This window comes from Balaenoptera acutorostrata, chromosome 5, assembly GCF_949987535.1.
Source record: "Balaenoptera acutorostrata chromosome 5, mBalAcu1.1, whole genome shotgun sequence".
NCBI lineage: Eukaryota > Metazoa > Chordata > Mammalia > Artiodactyla > Balaenopteridae > Balaenoptera > Balaenoptera acutorostrata.
The window spans coordinates 54,645,127-54,663,029 of record NC_080068.1 but is presented as its reverse complement, the minus strand read 5'-3'; the positions used below and the strand labels follow the sequence as shown (position 1 = coordinate 54,663,029).

General features: G+C 42.1%; 1 protein-coding gene across 1 annotated transcript in view; it reads left to right on the top strand.

Moving 5' to 3' along the window:
* Positions 1–660: 660 nt before the first annotated feature.
* SLC4A4 (solute carrier family 4 member 4) overlaps positions 661–17,903 on the top strand; it is a 347,003-nt gene continuing 329,760 nt past the window's right edge. The window contains exon 1 of the mRNA XM_057546346.1: positions 661–1,249. The gene's annotated coding sequence lies outside the window, so the exon portion shown is untranslated. The remainder of the gene's footprint in view (positions 1,250–17,903) is intronic.

Below are 17,903 nucleotides of genomic sequence, written 5' to 3'. Positions count from 1 at the left end.
TAATCCGTTTATACCCTCAAGAAACTCCCTTGGATGGCTTAAAGATGTTTCCCAAACTGCTTGAGGACGACAGAAGTCCAGTGACATAAGCGAAGGACAAGGTTGAGAGCCGTGCTCTCCCCAGACATCCTCTGCTAAAGGTGTACGATATCTTAATACTGTGTGCTGGCAGCACTCTCTATCTATATTCCTCAAGTTTTATAAAGTAGCGTCAAGACTGACCTGGGGCTGGGAAATGCCAGCAACTTCAGTTCTGGAAGAGAGAATAAGCTCTCCCCAGCGGGGAACTCTAGCGAATAGGACAAAAAGCTGGTCCTCGCAGCCCGCTCAGGGCGTGAGAGAGAGGGAACCCAGGAAGGCGAAGGCAGCGGGTCGGGAGCCGGGTCCTCGGTCAGCTCCAGCCGGGCGCTGCGCGCAGAGCCGGGGCCCCCGGCAGAGGCGGTGCGGCCCGAGGCCCCTCCCCGCCGCCGCCGCCGCCGCCGCCGTCGCCGCCGCCACCGCCGCCGAAGCCCGGGCTGCTGACGCCGAGCGGCGGCCCGGAGCGGTGGGGGCCGGGCGGGCGCGAGCGAGGGCAGGGCAGGGGGCCGGCCGAGGCCAGTCGCGGCTTTAAATATGGATCGCGGGCTCGCGCTCGTGGCACAACCTCCGCCACCGCCGCTTTCTCCGATCCCCCCGCCCTCCCCGGGCTCGCTCCCGAGGGGCGTCCAGGCCGGGCACCGCCGCTGCAGTGTTAGTTACTGGCAGAAACGTCGGCGATCCCCATAAATATGCAGGAGCTGCAGAAGGCAAAGTAGAGTAGACGCCCGCGCTCTCCCACACTCACTGGCCGCTCACCACGCGGGCCGTGTAGATATCTACCCCCCGCGCTATCTCCCCCCTTTTCTCGCGGGCCGTTCAGGTTCCCGTCCTGCCGGCTCCGAGGACCCTCCCGCCCCAGCGCCCTCGCCCCGTCCTCGCCTCCCTCCGCTCCGGAGCGCGCACCCACCCGGGCGGCAAAGTTGTGACTACTTGGGCGCGGGTGGCTCGCGCCCCGCTCGCTCCGCGCCTCACACCAACTTCCCGCGGTTCGGCCCCGCCGCGCCCCGAGCCCGCGCCTCCGGGGATCCCGCGGGCCCCCAGCTTCCAGCCCCGGCGGCGCGCCGGGCAGCGCTTCGGTGGCGGCGGCGGCGGCGAAGGCGGCGGCAGCGGCAGCTGCAGCCCCACACTCAGCCGCCAAACTGGAGGAGCGACGGAAGCCGGACCCCAGGAGGTGAGCGCCCGGCCGGGGCCGGGGAGGGAGGGTCGGCCGAGTCCCCCGCCTCCCGGCGGCGGCGGCGGGCGCTGGGGCGGCGGGCCCGGGGCAGGTCCCGGAGGGGCTCAGGCGGCCTCTGGCGCGCGCCGGGAGGGAGAGAGAGGTCAGTTGCTGGCCGGGCATCCCCGGGGCTGGGCGCTGGCGGAGTGTGCAAGACGAGGACGCGGAAAAGTACTTTTTTTCTTCTTCGCGTTTAGAGGAAGAGTTTGGGTGGTCCTGTTTCTCCCCCAATGTAAAGCCTCAGCGCGTAACCCGGCGTTGCCGCCCGGACTGGGGGGCCACTGTACCCCGCGGGCTGGGCTCCGGCGCAGTGACACGTGTGTTCCTGTGAGCCTGGGTGGCCCCAGTGTGGCTGGGCACCTGCTTGAGAGGGTAACATCCCCAAACCCACTAGCGGGGGAGGCTTGGGGGGGGGAACTTTAGGTGCCGCCGAGACCGCGGCCCCCACTTCACTGCCAGCTCCGAGATGGAGCATTCACATCTTTCCCTGGCACGCCGAAAGCGGGGGTGAGTCAGGCAGATTCTCTGCAAGTGGCACACACACAATTATTTGCAATGGATTTGGAAAGGGTAGGCAGAGGTTAAACTGGGATTTCTCTTGGCCGGCGACAGTGGAGCTCTTCCTCAGGTACTGGGCATCATGTGCGTCTTGGCAAGAAGAGGTGATTTCTTTTTTCTTAAGTGCATTTTACCCAGCCTTTGCCAGTCCGTTAATAAGAGTCACCAAAGGAAGGCAGGAGTTGGGAACTACATCAGCAAACTGCAGCAAGCACCACAAGCAGGAAAGTTATTAAAGAACAAAAGAACAGCAACAACAAAAAACCCCGGAACTTGACATGAGAGATGGAGAAGGAAGCCATTCTACCTCTGTTCTACCATCGTAAACCATTTTTTAAAAAAGTTCCATGTAAAACTTCTGTTTTGTCCACCCCTCATTCCTTCTCCAGGCCTTGCCTTCATAATTGGCCTGCACCAAGCTCTTTCCAGGCTTGACGATGAAGAGCACTTTATAATTCTGGTTTACCCTCCTCATTTCTTTTCCCATTTCACTTCAGTGCTGGAGAAAGTTACTCCCAATGGGAAATCATGAACACTGGCCTGTGCCAAACACACATTGTCTCAAATCCTGGAACAATTCCTTTCCTAAGAGACACTGCATTGTAACATATTTCCCTTTTTCTCATGTATCTGGGACTTGGAGTTCGAATACTACCTGAATTAAATTTAAGTGTACATTGCTCAATAGGGCTTAGTTTTTCATTTTGATTTGAATAGATTGTTCAAAGCAGTTAGAGCAGTATTCAGTAGATTCTTATGGCCAATGTAATGTCTTTTGAAAAGGTTTCTGACTTAAGAACTCTCTTCCTTGTATCCATCACATTAACATTTAAGTAATTTTCATGGTCATTATGGCACTTAGATTGAGGTTATTAGTATAACTTCAATCAAAGAAAGCACATCTACTTCTTTTTCTATAGCTTTAACAACTGGGGAAAAAAAACTTTTACTTTCATTTTAAAGTTAAATGTAGTGATAGGATTCTGTTCTCTTTCTATTACATCTTGAAATTGAATAGTTTTAACTTTATCTCAGGGTCTCTGGTAAGATGACAAAAAACTCCCACATATATGGATAGAGAGAGGAAAGTAGTACTCTTATGAACTCTTGAGGCATAGGGTATTTATCAGAGTGGAGGTGAGAGGGATAAGATAGGATATTTTGAAAGTTCCAGGCATGTCTACCTTTGTGAAAACAGAAAACTAAGAATCCCCCAACATTTTGCATGAAGCTGTTTTCAAAATGAGGTTTTGGGTATCATTTAATGTTTAGGGGTCATTCTGGAGCCTTACTAAAATATATGTATCTCTTTTAGTTCATTTTGTTAACATAAAATGGCTTTAAATGTTTGAATGTTAGTGTTATTAGTTTAGCCTTTTAAATGATTAGAATATGTTTTGGGTTTAGAACAGTGTGTGAAAGTAGTACAGGGAATCATATTTAGAGAAAACATTGTGATAGAAACGGGTAACCTTTGGGACAACTTCCAGCACACTCTGGTAGTAATTTCTTTTTTCACTTAGCTCCGGCAAGTATAATTTTAAGGTTCTGATCCCTTGTTCTGATAACAAGGTGGATAGTCAGGCCATAGCTTACATCTTAAAGAAAACACAGCACTTAAGGAAAGGAAATACACATAAGTTTTTGAATCATGTAGATAATCAGGTTTCTCTGCCTGCCTCTGAGGGCGCTGCAGTCCGCGAGGACTACTGTTGTTAGGGGAGAGAGTCCTATGAGAATTCACTGCTACTTAAGTGTGGCAACACACATTATCTACTTGTTTTGGAGCGTTTCTGTGTTCGTTTTTAATGTGAATAGAAGCCAAGACTGGAGTTGATAGCTATAAAGATTGGGAGTGGAAAGAACAAACTGAGAAGAGAAAACTCTAATGATGAAAGTTTCTAAGGAGGTTTTCCTTGATTGCTAAATGGAAAGAATCAGGGCACATGATTTGATGGGACAAAAGAAGCTGTAAGCGGAACACCTATCTTGGTTCTCACTGTTGCTGCAGTTTCTCAGGCCAACCTGTGATTTATGACATTTATCTATGTTCGGGGAGCCATTTAGCAAAACACATAGTTTAGGAACATCCAGGAAGTTAGTAAGACTTTTACAAAACTAAACTAGATCTTGCTGCTTTCAGGAACTTTTTGCATAATGCAGGAATTCTAAGGGAGGGGAAGAATAATGTTTTTTTCATATAAGGTCAGGGCTAAGTTGTATTTCACATACACTTTTGCATTTCTCCCAAGAGCTAAGCATTTGATATGTTTATGTCACAAATAGAAAATATGCTGCTGTCCTTCTAACATTAAGATGATATTTTATATCCCCTGTAGCGCACACCGTTAGTTATTTTTGCAGCAGTGGAGATGGATTTTTTTAACCCACCTTTTACCCAGTTCTTTTGTCTGATGTATATTTACACACATGCACATGCACAGGTGCACGAATAATACTCATTTGTAGAGGTAGCCGATTTTATTTTATCTGAAACCATATTTATGACTGTCATAATGATTTTGTGGCAATGACTTTTATTGCATTTCTCTAGTCTCAGCAGTGAAATGGCATTTCAAACAAGGCATCAAAAGGACAGCCAGCTATGAATGGTGATGGATTTATTTACCTGCTGTGACAAAGAAGAGAGAAAACTTTTTCTTCCAGTCTTCTTCATGATGTTCATAATTTCATCCCTCAATGATAAGGTCTTACTTGCCTTTGGATTAAGTTATGTGTTCGAAAAGATGGTGATAGAACTAATAATGGTGAAACCATGTACATCTATAGTTGTTTTCAGAAGCCAAAACATCCATCTTTTTCTTCTTCCCTGCAAATTAAGTAGATGTAAGGGATTATCATGCTTGTTGAAAAGATGAGGAAGCTACGACACAGCGAACTTTGTATGGCTTTTCTTAAACTAAGCGGAAAATTATTGGTGGAGGTGGGAATGAACATTTCATCTTTGAACTAGTGACGCCTGTTTATTGAATGACTGTTATCAAATGAACGAGTATTGTTTTAGTCACAGCTTTTAAGATACTAAAGCAGATGAACATTGATCCTGGTGTAAAGTGAGAGTTTCCGTTCCTGTAGGTAATTCTGTTCAGCGGAGGCACCCACCTGTCTCCTCTTTAGTTCAGGTCCTGCATTGCCCGCGGGTGAAGCTTTCAGTTTGTGTGTGCCCGTTCTAGCTCCAGGCTTGAGAGCTAACTTTTGTTTTTCATGGAGAATGGATACAGAAAGAAGTTACATGAAATTAGGATGTAAAAGGAAATAATCACCAACTAGTATTTCAAGGTTTTTTTTTTTTTTTTGACTTTGTGGATTTTTTTGTGTGTGTGTGTTTTTTCTTTTTAACATCTTTATTGGAGTATAATTGCTTTACAGTGGTGTGTTAGTTTCTGCTTTATAACAAAGTGAATCAGTTGTACATATACATATGTTCCCATATCTCTTCCCTCTTGCGTCTCCCTCCCTCCCACCCTCCCTATCCCACCCCTCTAGGTGGTCACAAACCACCTAGCTGATCTCCCTGTGCTATGCGGCTGCTTCCTTTTGTGGATTATTGTGTAGAAAAAGAGTATCCTTTGTTTCACTTGAATTTCTGTATTGGAAACATTAAAAAAGTTTTAAATAAAACTTTTAGTATACTTTTTTGGGGGATTTGAAAAATCAAAATTAATAAAAATACAAAATGAGAAAGGAATATATTCTTTGAAACTGATATGATGTTCTATGAGTGACACAATTAGAAAAACTGTTCATAATGTCTTGGGTAAGAAGTTAGCAGTTGGACTAACAATGCAGGGGACACGGGTTCGAGCCCTGGTCGGGGAAGATCCCACATGCGGCGGAGCAACTAAGCCCGTGCGTCACAACTACTGAGCCTGCGCTCTAAAGCCCTTGAGCCGCAACTGCTGAGCCTGTGTGCCACAACTACTGAAGCCTACGCACCTAGAACCTGTGCTCCACAGCAAGAGAAGCCACTGCAATGAGAAGCCCATGCACTGCAACGAAGAGTAGCCCCCGCTAGCAGCAGCTAGAGAAAGTCCGGATGCAGCAGTGAAGACCCAACGCAGCCAAAAAAAAAAAAAAAGTTAGCAGTTTCTTTTCTTTTTTATAAATATATTCACTGCCTGATATTCTCTTATACTATTTGCAAATAAGTAAACTTGTGGGATCTGGAATTTTATGTTTGTTAATTCTAGCTTTGGCCTGGAGACCTAGTATTCACGGATAGGGCCTAGTAACAACTCCATCTATTTGGAACTCCTATATTTGGCATATTCTTCAGCAAAACAGCCTCTGAGCAGGCAAAATAGAGGGTTAAAAAAAAAGACATCATTAAAGAGGATTCACTTTACTTATAGGACATCTCTCAGATTCTGTTTGCTCTTTTAATTCAGATACAGTTCCAGCAGCTGATTATAACATTTCTAATCCTACAGCAAACGGTAACCTACAAATTAGAAGATAGAAATGGCCTGATATTGGCAGTTGCATGGATAACATTGACAAGTGCCAGAGAACAGCTTGGTAGTAAAGGAAGAGGTAGACTAACTACTAATAGCAGATGTAAGAATGAAAGGAAGCCTGGTGGTTTGGACTCTACGCTGCCCTGATAGCATCACTTCATACATTCCCTTCCCCCTCCTCCCCTTTCTCCTTCCCGTCTTCCTATCTATTTACATTTTTATTGAAATGTAACATGCGTATAGAAAAGTGTGCATGCCATTAAATTATAAGTAAATAGCTCAGTGATTTACCTAAGTGAATACAGCCCTGACCCAGCACCAAAGCCAAGATGTAGACCATTGTCAGCAGCCAGAAGCCCCCTCCTTCCTTCCTGCCAAGAGTAGCTTCCCTCCTGACTTCTGGGACTGCTGGTTACTTTTACCTTTTATTGAACTTTCTACCAGAAAAGTTGTATATCCTTGTGCCCGCCTGCTTTTGCTCAGCGTTATGTTTGTGAGAATCATTCACGTTTTGTGCGTAGCAACAGTTTGTTTATTCTCATTGCATTATAGTGTTCCACTTTATAAGAATGCCACAATTTATTCATGATGGACTCTTGAATAAATTCACTCTTGATGGACATTTGAGGTTTTTTTTCCAGTTTTTGGTTATTATGCAAAGTGCTGCTCTGAGCATTATTACGTATGTCTTTTGGTAAATGTGGGAATTTGGGATGTGTGTGTTGTGAGGTGAATTGGTGAGCCAGACTTAGTAGATAGTGCCTTCCTTCAAAGGTGGTACCAGCGTCTTATGAGAGTTTTGGCTGCCCCACATCCTTAGAAACAGCTGGTATCATCTCTTTTTAATTTTAACCATTCTAGTGGATGTATAGTGGTATCACATTGTGGTTTGTTTGTTTGTTTATTTATTTATTTATTTATTTATTTATTTATTTATGACTGTGTTGGGTCTTCGTTTCTGTGCGAGGGCTTTCTCTAGTTGTGGCGAGTGGGGGCCACTCTTCATCACGGTGCGCGGGCCTCTCACTGTCGCGGCCTCTCTTGTTGCCGAGCACAAGCTCCAGACGCGCAGGCTCAGCAGTTGTGGCTCACGGGCCCAGTTGCTCCGTGGCATGTGGGATCTTCCCAGACCAGGGCTCGAACCCGTGTCGCCTGCAATGGCAGGCAGATTCTCAACCACTGCGCCACCAGGGAAGCCCTCACATTGTGGTTTTAATTTACATTTCCCAGAGTACCTTTTGTACCTTTTTACATGTTGATTGGCTTTTGTTTTTCTTTTGTGAAGTACTAGTTCAGGGTTTTTGCTCATGGAGTTTCTGCCCAGTATGTTATCCCAAGTTACAGATTTTAGTACTTGCGGGGTAAACTTACCTTATTTGTTTAGAAAGCTAAGCTAACCAGACAAACTCGTTCATCAATGTTTCTGTATAATAAAATAAACGGGTGAAGAGATTGGAAACATCTTTTTTTTTTTTAAGTGAAAGTGAGTTTATTCAGAGATACACATTCCATAGGCAGAATGTGGTCCATTTCAGAAGGTGAGAGCATCCCAGGGGTGTAGGGTTGTTAGTTTTTATGGGCTGGGTTATTTCATAGGCTAACAAGTAGGAGGATTATTTCACCTATTTTGAGGAAGGGGTGGGGATTTCCAGGAATTGGGCCACTGCCCACATTTTGCCCCTTTATGATCAGCCTCTGGACTGGCACCTGTGGGTGTGGCATTTAGCATATGCTAATGTATTACGATGAGCATATACTGAGGTTCAAGGTCTCCTGGAAGTCGAATCTTGCAACATCTTGGGCCTAGTCGGTTCTAACCAGTTTTTGTAGTATCCTGTTTGATTAGAAACATTTCGAACTTGTAAACACCGTAGTCTGGATCTGTGAAACTGTGTCCTTAAAAAAAAAAACTTTAACACAACATTCGAAACCATACAGAATGTGTCCTCTGTGCTTACCATACAAGTAGAGTACCTTGTTATGTGGTATTGCCCAGTGACTGATGGAAATGTGCGTTTGGAAGGTATGAGTTGGAGACCAGGCTCTCTTATTTGTGAGTTATTTGATTCGGAGAATTTAGAAAATCATCTGTAATAGATCTCTTGTTTTTTTCATTATTAAAATGGCTGTAAAACCTAATTCATTAGAGGTATTATGGGAGACAGATGAGGTGGTATTTATAAAACCTTGCTCAGAACTGTAAATGGCTATACATATTTCAGTTATTTTATTATTGTTGTTGTGTTCTAAACCTATCTTACTCTTGAGCTGAATTTCCAACACTGAGAGCAGTTCCTGACATAGTAATAGATGCTTGTTTGCTGAATGAATGAACAACACACTTAAGCACCCTTTTTGAGCTGTTAACTCTGCATGCTTCAAACTGTGTTTTACATTTTTTTCTCTAGAACTTTTACTTTTTATTGCTAAAGCTGAGTTGGGAACAGGGTTTATTAAACATCAGCTTGAAAAATTGAGTCTAGTAGCCAGCAGCTTGAGATCACCCATTTCACTATGTAGCTCATATCAAATTTATGCCCCCAAATAACACACACAGGACCTGGAGAATCCTTGAAAATGATTATAGTGCTCTTTACCCCATGGGTGAGCCCCCAGAGCTTACACACGGAATATTTTTTGCTTCTATAATTAGAGTGCTGGCCAACAATTTCCAGATTTAAAATCTTGTAGTGGGTTTTCCAGTGCTGATACCTTGGAAACCATGTTTCGTGAAAAATGGAATATTTAAAGATGAATAACAGCTGAAAACTGGAGCTTGTAGAGAGCCCTTTCAGCTTAGTATGTTAAGGTGGTTCTCAGATATGTTGATTATATTATCAGAAGCAAACATGCAGCATATACCTTATGAACCTTTGTGTAAAGCAGCGATTCTTAATCCCTTGAAAGTTCTGATTCTCAACTTTGGTTTGACTTTCTGATCCTCCTTTTTCTTCATAGGAAAAGGAGTTTAGTGCCCTATATTTATATTTAAATGAAATAGAATGAAAATTTGTATGATTTTTTTGGGGACAATTACATGATAAACAACAGTAGGTATCCCTTTGCAAAATCAGGCTTGCAGCAGAAGAAACTTGGACTTTGATATGGAAATCTAATTAGATTTTCTTACCCAAAGACTGATTTTTTTCCCTTTTTTCTTATATTTGAGTTTTTTTTCTTTTCTTTGGAGAGCTGGTTGTGGTAGTGTTGGTTGGTTGGCTTTTATCATTTAAGTATAACTGTGTTGTGGTACTCAGATTACTGAGTATCTAACATGTATCGCTTCAGAATAACATAAGTCAGTCTACATTTTATGAGGATGTTTACATTTTAGGTAGCATCCCTCGTATGTGCTTGACCCGAATGTGGCTGCTTTAGGGTGATTTACTGGACAAATGGAATCATCTGGAATAGTAGACAACTTTTGTTTTCTTGTTACAGATATAATGCTATGGAAAAGTGAAATAAATACAAAGGGTAATTATAGTGAGTCTTGTTGAACTACTGTTTTAAAAATAGTGAATTTCAGAAAACCTCATCTTCTGTTCTGGGTGATTTCATCCCTGTGAGAAGTTAAAGTGGGTCCTTTAAAAACAAAAGCACCCAGGCATGTCTGGTTATTGCTGTGTTAAAAGCTGGAAGCAGGACTCCTCCCTTTGGTGTCTACTCAGCACATGTGACTTTAAAAAGAAATGGATGCTATGGATTTAGGGAAGAACAACTATTTAAAGAATAGGATCGTGACAACTATAGTATCTAAGCTGATATCCCATGAGAGTGGAGTGAGATTAGCTCTTCCATATCTCCTGCTTTTCAGCATGGAGATCTGTTGTCTCTATGGCCTGATGGGGAGATTCCTAATGTGTTTAACACAAACCAGGCTTTGGTACCTTCTACCCCAGAATGATCATGAATGAAGTTCTGAAAGTGTTATTTGTGAAACATGTTTGTTCTGAGTGAGGACTGAGTGAGATCATCAGCCTGGAAGTTTGACTGTATCTTGAGTGCTGATGGCTGCCCTCCTCGAACCCTCCCCTTGCGTGTTGCATGTTGACTGCAGCTGCAGCGAGACCTCCCCGCAGAACTGCTTCAGAAATGCCTTCATTCCTCTGACCTCTAGAGACTGTGTCCTTAGGAATGTGAGATGAGCGCTCATGATGTTAGCAGAGAGTAGGGCCTCATGTTAGGAGTTGGCTAAAGTACTGATTACAATCACCTTTAGAAAATTGCTGAGTGTTAACAGATTGAGAAGAAACATACAGCTCACACGTTTGCAGTTTTACAAGTTGAGCTCCTTTGCCAGGGAAATGAGAGAAGGTGGATAGGAAGTGTCTCAAGAGATGTAGATAAATGAGATCAGATAATTTCCCTTGAAAAGTACATTAAGAGATGAAACTAAAACACCCATCCAGAAACATCAGAAGAAAATATAATGCAAGCACTCCCACTTTTTCCTACCAAAACATTAGGCAGTGAATTGTACACTCTATTTGATCACTTTATTGCTTACTGCCCTGCACTGCCCTCTGTTTCATATGTGTTCATGTTGTCTTCCTACACTTTCTGCTTCCTCACTGTAAGAATTGTATCAGGGTATCTTTTGTGGTCCTCACAGTGGATAGCATATTTTATAGTGAAAATACTTATTTAGTGGAATTATAATTAGTTACTTAAAAAATCTGGACAGACCAATCAGAGATGCCCAGTCATTACACTCAATTTAATCTAAAGTCTGTTTCTTCTCGAGAAATTCCTCCAGTGTAGTAGCTCTGATCATTGCTGTTAGGTCTTTCAAATATTTCTTGTGAAATTTGTTGTCATGAAGTTTGGAATCTGGTAACTTTGGGGATGAAACTTTTGTTATTAGGGTTGTGATGTTTTATAGTTCCTTGGAAAAATTACCTAACCGTTCTATTTAGAGAGGACTCTATTTTATCTGTTCTCTGAATTGGACACAGTTTTATGTACTAATTTTTTGAGATTAAAAATGAGTTGCTAGCACTTAAAAAAACTTTTCATTTTGAAATAATTGTAGGCTCACAGGGAGTTAGAAAAATATAGTCCAGTTTTTACATAGCTTTGACCCAGCTTCCCCCAGGGAGCACTGCTTTTAAGATTTCTAAAGAGGGGGCTTCCCTGGTGGCGCAGTGGTTGAGAATCTGCCTGCCAATGCAGGGGACACGGGTTCGAGCCCTGGTCTGGGAAGATCCCACATGCCGCGGAGCAACTAGGCCCGTGAGCCACAACTGAGCCTGCGTGTCTGGAGCCTGTGCTCCGCAACAAGAGAGGCCGCGACAGTGAGAGGCCCGCGCACCGCGATGAAGAGTGGCCCCCGCTTGCCACAACTAGAGAAAGCCCTCGCACAGAAACGAAGACCCAACAGAGCCAAAACTAAATAAATAAATAAATTTATTACAAAAAAAAAATTGTTTCTATACATAAAAAAAAAAAAAGATTTCTAAAGAGGCATTTACCTAAAAAAAAGTTGAAAAGGAATTGTAATTTTTGTGCCTTCTCTGAAGAATATGTAGCAGATATTGTAAAAAAGGCAAAATTAGGCACATCTAGTACTTTCTGGGTTTCAGTTGGCAAACCTGAATGGGTATCTCCTGTGGTAGGCAAGGGGAGAGTCATTTATTCACTTATGTATTCACATCTGTGAATTTGGTGTTTGCCTCACTCAAATCATTCTTTTATACTGTACCGATCATGTTGAACTAGGAGTTTTAAATCCAGATGTTGTTCTCATAAAATCTTTGGAAGATATAATACAAATATAAATGAGGAAAGTAGGACTCCTCTATGGTACTGCTGTTAGGGCACTGTGATAATACTGGGTTTTATGTAAAGGTGAGAGAATATCATTGCACTATGTATCTATGTGTTAGGTGTATATTATTTGCCTTATAATCTATGTGCCTTATAATATGTGTGAATGCGTAATATACTGAGACATTTTAGAATAGATGTTTTACTTGTTATATAGAGAATAGTATTTCCAGTGAAATCTCAGTGTTTGATTATTCTTTGGTATATTGATAAATATTACATTTGAACACATACTATTTGAATTCAGTTATCACCTCTTAATAGGGGTCTTTTAATGTTGCATATCTGTGTTCATCCTTATGAGCCTTACCTATATGGCTCCCTCGAAGGTTTGGTCTTGCACCTCAAGACAGACGTAACTGGGAAAGGTCTAGAGAAGTGCACTGCGTATCATGAGAATAGGGGGCTGTCTTTAGGAGAACAGACAGAAATTGATTTGAATGCTGTAATCTTGAACGATGAAGTCTGAAAGGAGACCTCACCTACGTCTGAGTCCAAGCCTAGGGAAAGTCATGAACGCCGTGCCCCAAATCCAAGAACATCAGTGCTAGGAGGTCCACTTAGAACTGAGAGAAACAGGTTTAGAGTTTAAATTTATGTAGTGGCTATTTCTGTGAACAGCATTTTACCCTAAGAGGAGAAACTGGCTTCTCAAGAGGCACAGAACAAATCTTTATGTAGATTAAGTATTTATACAATGTAAAAGAGAATATGGATATGTTTGGTAAATAGACCTCTTTGGACAGTATCCTCTCTTGACCCAGAGCTCTCTCACAGCACTTTGTTCGAGTCACCTATCATTTTGTAGAATGGTTTCTTGCTTTTTGATGTCACTGTCAGATGTCACTGAAGGGTGGTCTAAGGGATTGTGGGTCTGACCTCACATGATGTTTTCTATAGAGTTTACCTGCCTCAGCAGGTCTTATCTCAGCTCTTGACCTTGACCAGAAGGTACTAGTATAAGTGCATTGTTACACTTGAGGCTATAAAATGATCAAATCATTTAACACTCCCTGTAAAATTTCTCTAAATCAGGTCCACCCCTTGCTGCTGATAAAATAACATTGGGTGTTTCTGAATTAAAACCAACACTTTTGTTTCAGGGTTCATTTGGGATAATTCCACTACTCTGAAAGCGTTTGCTTTCCCAACAAAACGAAATTTATTTTGTAGGTTTAAAAATCGGTGTGTTAGATACCTTAGATGTAATATTATGTTCACAGATTAAATAGAGAGCTTAGAAAGCCCAATGCCGTATATTTCTTTTCGACCCACAGCTTTTAGCTTCTGTGATGGAAGGACTCGGGTGTATGGGCTTGAATAACACAGTGTCTTTTATATAAAAACCAGAGCAGCAGAAAAAACCAGGCTAGAGTATGTGGCTCAGGCTTCAAGCAGGTTGCTGGTGGAATAACTTCCTAGTCCTATAGAGACAGTGAGGGTTCTAAAGTGGGTGTCCAGGGATAAGGGATCTATCAGGACCCTGATGATTTGGGGAGCAGTGATGGGATGGTGTGAATGCCTGAAGTATGGGCAGTAGGTACCATGGGTTGCAGTCTGTGGAATCAAGGGAGGGGAAATCATATTTTGAGGAGCCCATTTCTGGGAAATTGTGAATCTGTCTGCTTAAATTTCAGGAGTGATCTATTTATCTACTGTCATTAGAGTATGAAGTATTCACTTTAATTGAATTTTCTGATAACTGAAGCTTACCTAATTAAGCGTCCAATTAAAATTGCTAGTGGGAAGCAGCCACATAGCACAGGGAGATCAGCTCGGTGCTTTGTGACCACCTAGAGGGGTGGGATAGGGAGGGTGGGAGGGAGACGCCAGAGGGAGGGGATATGGGGATATATGTATATGTATAGCTGATTCACTTTGTTATACAGCAGAAACTAACACACCATTGTAAAGCAATTATACTCCAATAAAGATGTTAAAAAAATTGTCTTAAAATATGTTTCTGAATTGCACACACTTACCTCCTTTCTTAACAATCTATTGAATATAATTTTCCCTTTTGTTCATCTCTCATGGTCATTATATAGTTCAGTGATGCTCTTTGGGCTGGAGATGTGTGGAGCTATTGCTCCTGTGCCAAGTGTTCCCATATTGCTGTGCTTTATACATTCTTTTGCTTATCCTTTATGTTGTAAAGAGGGTGTCTTAGCTGTGTCTAAACAGGGATTGAGGATCTTGCTATTTGCTTATATGGTGGGCAGTGACCCCCACAGTATCTGTTCTCATGAGTTGAACATCTATGAGGAAATGCTGTTTTGACTAGAGACCACGACGAGAGAGGGGAATGGAGGGTACTGTGCCCTAGGGAGGAGGCCTTAGCCATATTGAGAGAGAGAGAGACTGTAAGACAAAGCTGAAGGACCCATTTTCATGAGGTGGTCTGAGAAGTGTGGGCAGGGAGAGGGCTGCTTCAGGATCCAGGTAGCAGAGTGTAGCTCTGGGGTGATGGTGCCTGAGGCAGTAGCTGTGGGCTTCAGTGCCTTGAAGGTTTAAAGCATTAGGAGACCCGGAGAGAGCATCCTGGGCAGAAAAGTGGCATCCTCCAGTAGTTACTGGCCTTCAGTGAAGAGGCCCAAATAGAAGGTCATGAAAGGACTGCTGGTGAGCACGACTGACAGACTCCAGAAATGAGAGAAGGTTGCTGAGATCCAGCAGTCCTGTGGCAAACTTCGGTTATTGTTACCGAGACCTCTTTGTACCTACAGGTATTGAGGCCTGTGGAAACTCCCATCGAGCTTGTTTTCTGAATCTGCATTACTGTCAGGATTTCAGTGTGCTGTTTATGAGCATGGACTCTGGAGCCAGAGTGCCTGGGCTTGAGCCCTGCCTCCAGGACGGTCTTAGGTTGGGTTCCCTGGGAAACGGGTTCTGATTGGGCAGGAAGTTTATTGGGGCTTGGCGCTGAGGTGTAATACCTGTGAGGGAGTGAAGGAAGTTAGTTTGGGCAGAAGGAGGAGTTGAAGTCGATTCGATGGTAGCAAAGACTTCTGCTAATCCCATCAGGAGCTCTGGAGCTGAGGAGACCCTACAGAGTTGCCTCATCTTGAGGTAAAGGAGCCAGGCCTTTTTACCCTGTGTCAACCAGTTGTGAGATGTGAGCTGCCCTTGGACAGGGCACTGACTTTGAATCAGGTGGCTCTCTAGAGCAAGACTGAGCTGGGCGCTGTCAGTCACCCAACATTGCCACGGGGAAGCCGCTCCTTTGTGAGGGGGAGATCTGGGTGATACAGCATGGCCCCAAAATCCTTAGTGCTCCAGCTCTTCATCTGAATCTACCTCCTTTAAGTCCTAGGTTTTCAGTAAGCTAATATATGTGAAATGCTTAGAAAAGTTTGTAGCACATAGTATGATTTAGGTGTTCATACCTGACTTCATCACCTCTACCTTTCCTTTATAATATGGTTCTTTTAATACAATTTGAGTTTGAAAGCTAATGCTCTCATTGTTAATTTTTTCTAATTTTCTTTGCAAGAGGAAAAAGTCTGACAATATCCTTGTAAGAACATTAATTTAGTGTACTATGTATTTTGGTAGTATTCGCATTTTTAATTTTTACTGTAAGAAAGGTGCAAAAGAAATAATCACTGATGATGAAATTGGAAGGATTTGGGCATATGGTGGATGAAATTTTTAGGTAGGGGTATGTGTGTCATTTTTAGCCTCCCTCAGAGTAACTTAGGTGAGGACCTTCCAAGTTTATGGGACATGGACCCGCCTCTGCTGTTGCGTTGGGGAGTAGTAGGATACAGCAGTTCATGGCCAGGTGATAGTGTCCATCTCAGAAGGTCCCCAGAGTCTTGGTCTTTGTCTTTTCGGTCACTCTGGTTCCGGATCTGAACATTACAACACAATCAGTAAATACGGCATTGCCAACTTAATTACATTGCTTTGTTTCTTAAACATTTCAGAATCATTCTTTTCAACATTTCAGTATTTAAATTCCATAAATATAGAGCGGGTCACCTGGAGTGCTTTAGAAGTTTGGTTTTGATTCAAAGTAATGTTCTCATGGAGGCTCAGTCCCTGCCAATTCATTTCTCATTCACTTGGGGACATGGCTAATTCCTTTGGGCAGTTTCTATCTCCTTCGTATTTGTATGGATGGAAAACATTTCATTTGAAATGACTTACTTGATTGACCCCCTACATACCAGGCAACTATATCATAGTAAGTTGTTTATTTTGCCCTGTTAACATTAAAGCAGGGATAGTTAATTATGTGTGCCACAAAACACTTCTTTAAAACATAAAGTTTGTCTGTTTCTTCTCTTTGCACCAATAGTCCATTATTGGCATATCCTAATAAAGCCAGCAGAGCAGAGGAGGAACTACTGTGATACTTCCTTTCATGGAATTTTTTTAAAAAAAGACCTTCCTTGGATTCATTTTCTTCCTTAGTTTTAAGTTGCTTGTAGCTATTCTCAATTTCTTTTAAAGAAATGAGAATATTCGGAGTAAACCATGAAAAATAATTTATCTACATATTTATTATACAATGAACCATAGATGATGAAGATTATATGGAATACATAGTAAATATCAAGCCCAGTCAATGAGAAAATTTATCTTAGCTGCTTTGGTGTTACCTTATTTTTGGGTTGAGCAGTGCATTGTGGGTTCCATGCAGAATTCCATAGTTAGTTTTGTTATGTGAGCTGGGAGCCTTATAGAGAAGCTCACTTCAGCAACCAGCAAGGTTTTTTTTTTCCCTATTGAGATTAGGAATGTCAAGTACATTTAAGATTTTACTTGCACGTTTTTTGTTTGTTTGTTTGTTTTTGTGTTTTTGGGGGGTGGGGGGAATTTTTGGGAGGGGTGAATATTAATAAAAGATTTAAGGTTGACTAATAGATGTGTAAAAGGAATTAATGTTTAAAGTGGTGAAAACTCATCTCATAATAAGCCCTTTCTAAAACCAAAGATGACTTTTAAAACTGTGCATTTTGGGGATTAAAATACATAAACCCTCTTTACAGAGAAACGTTGAGCTCCATGTAATGGAAACAAGTCTCATATCCAAGAAGATTATGTCAGTACAGCATTTAATTCTCTAAAACATGGAATTATGACATTTGTATATATGATCTTTCAATGTGTAGGAGACATGAAGTAAAAAATGAATATTTTGGGCAAAATTATTTATTGTTTCCAAAATGGACATGGGTAAGAATGATTGTATCTTGTATGTTGTCTATTTAATCCCAAACCAACCACAATTACCATGTGATGGCTTTGCAGAGGCGTGGCCTGCTACTGACTCTCTAGAAGCCACCTCATGCCTCCTCTTTTTTTTTTTTTAGCATGAATGCAGGTGGGTTTTTATGTGGGTTTTAGTTATAGTCTGGTGAAAAAAAATTCTCAATCTTGGGCCATTGTTTTGAGTTTTAAAATGAATAAATTAAAACCAGAATATATTGTAGATAAGAAGGAAAAATTGTCTAACAAAACCCAATTTTTTATTTAAATAGAAGGACATTACTTTCATATAGAGTATTAATCAAGGTTAACCAATTCTTAGCTTGTTCATCTAAATTTATATGTGTAGTACAGTCATGGACATTAAATGTTTGCTTAAATGATTACTAATACAGTAGAAATACATTAAACTAGACTTTACTCTCAGAGTTTTACATATGAAATCTTTAGTAAATTCACTATTATATTACTTAAATAAAAGATAGAAGAGAAAGGATACATAATAAGCATCTCACTGTGAATTCCACTGA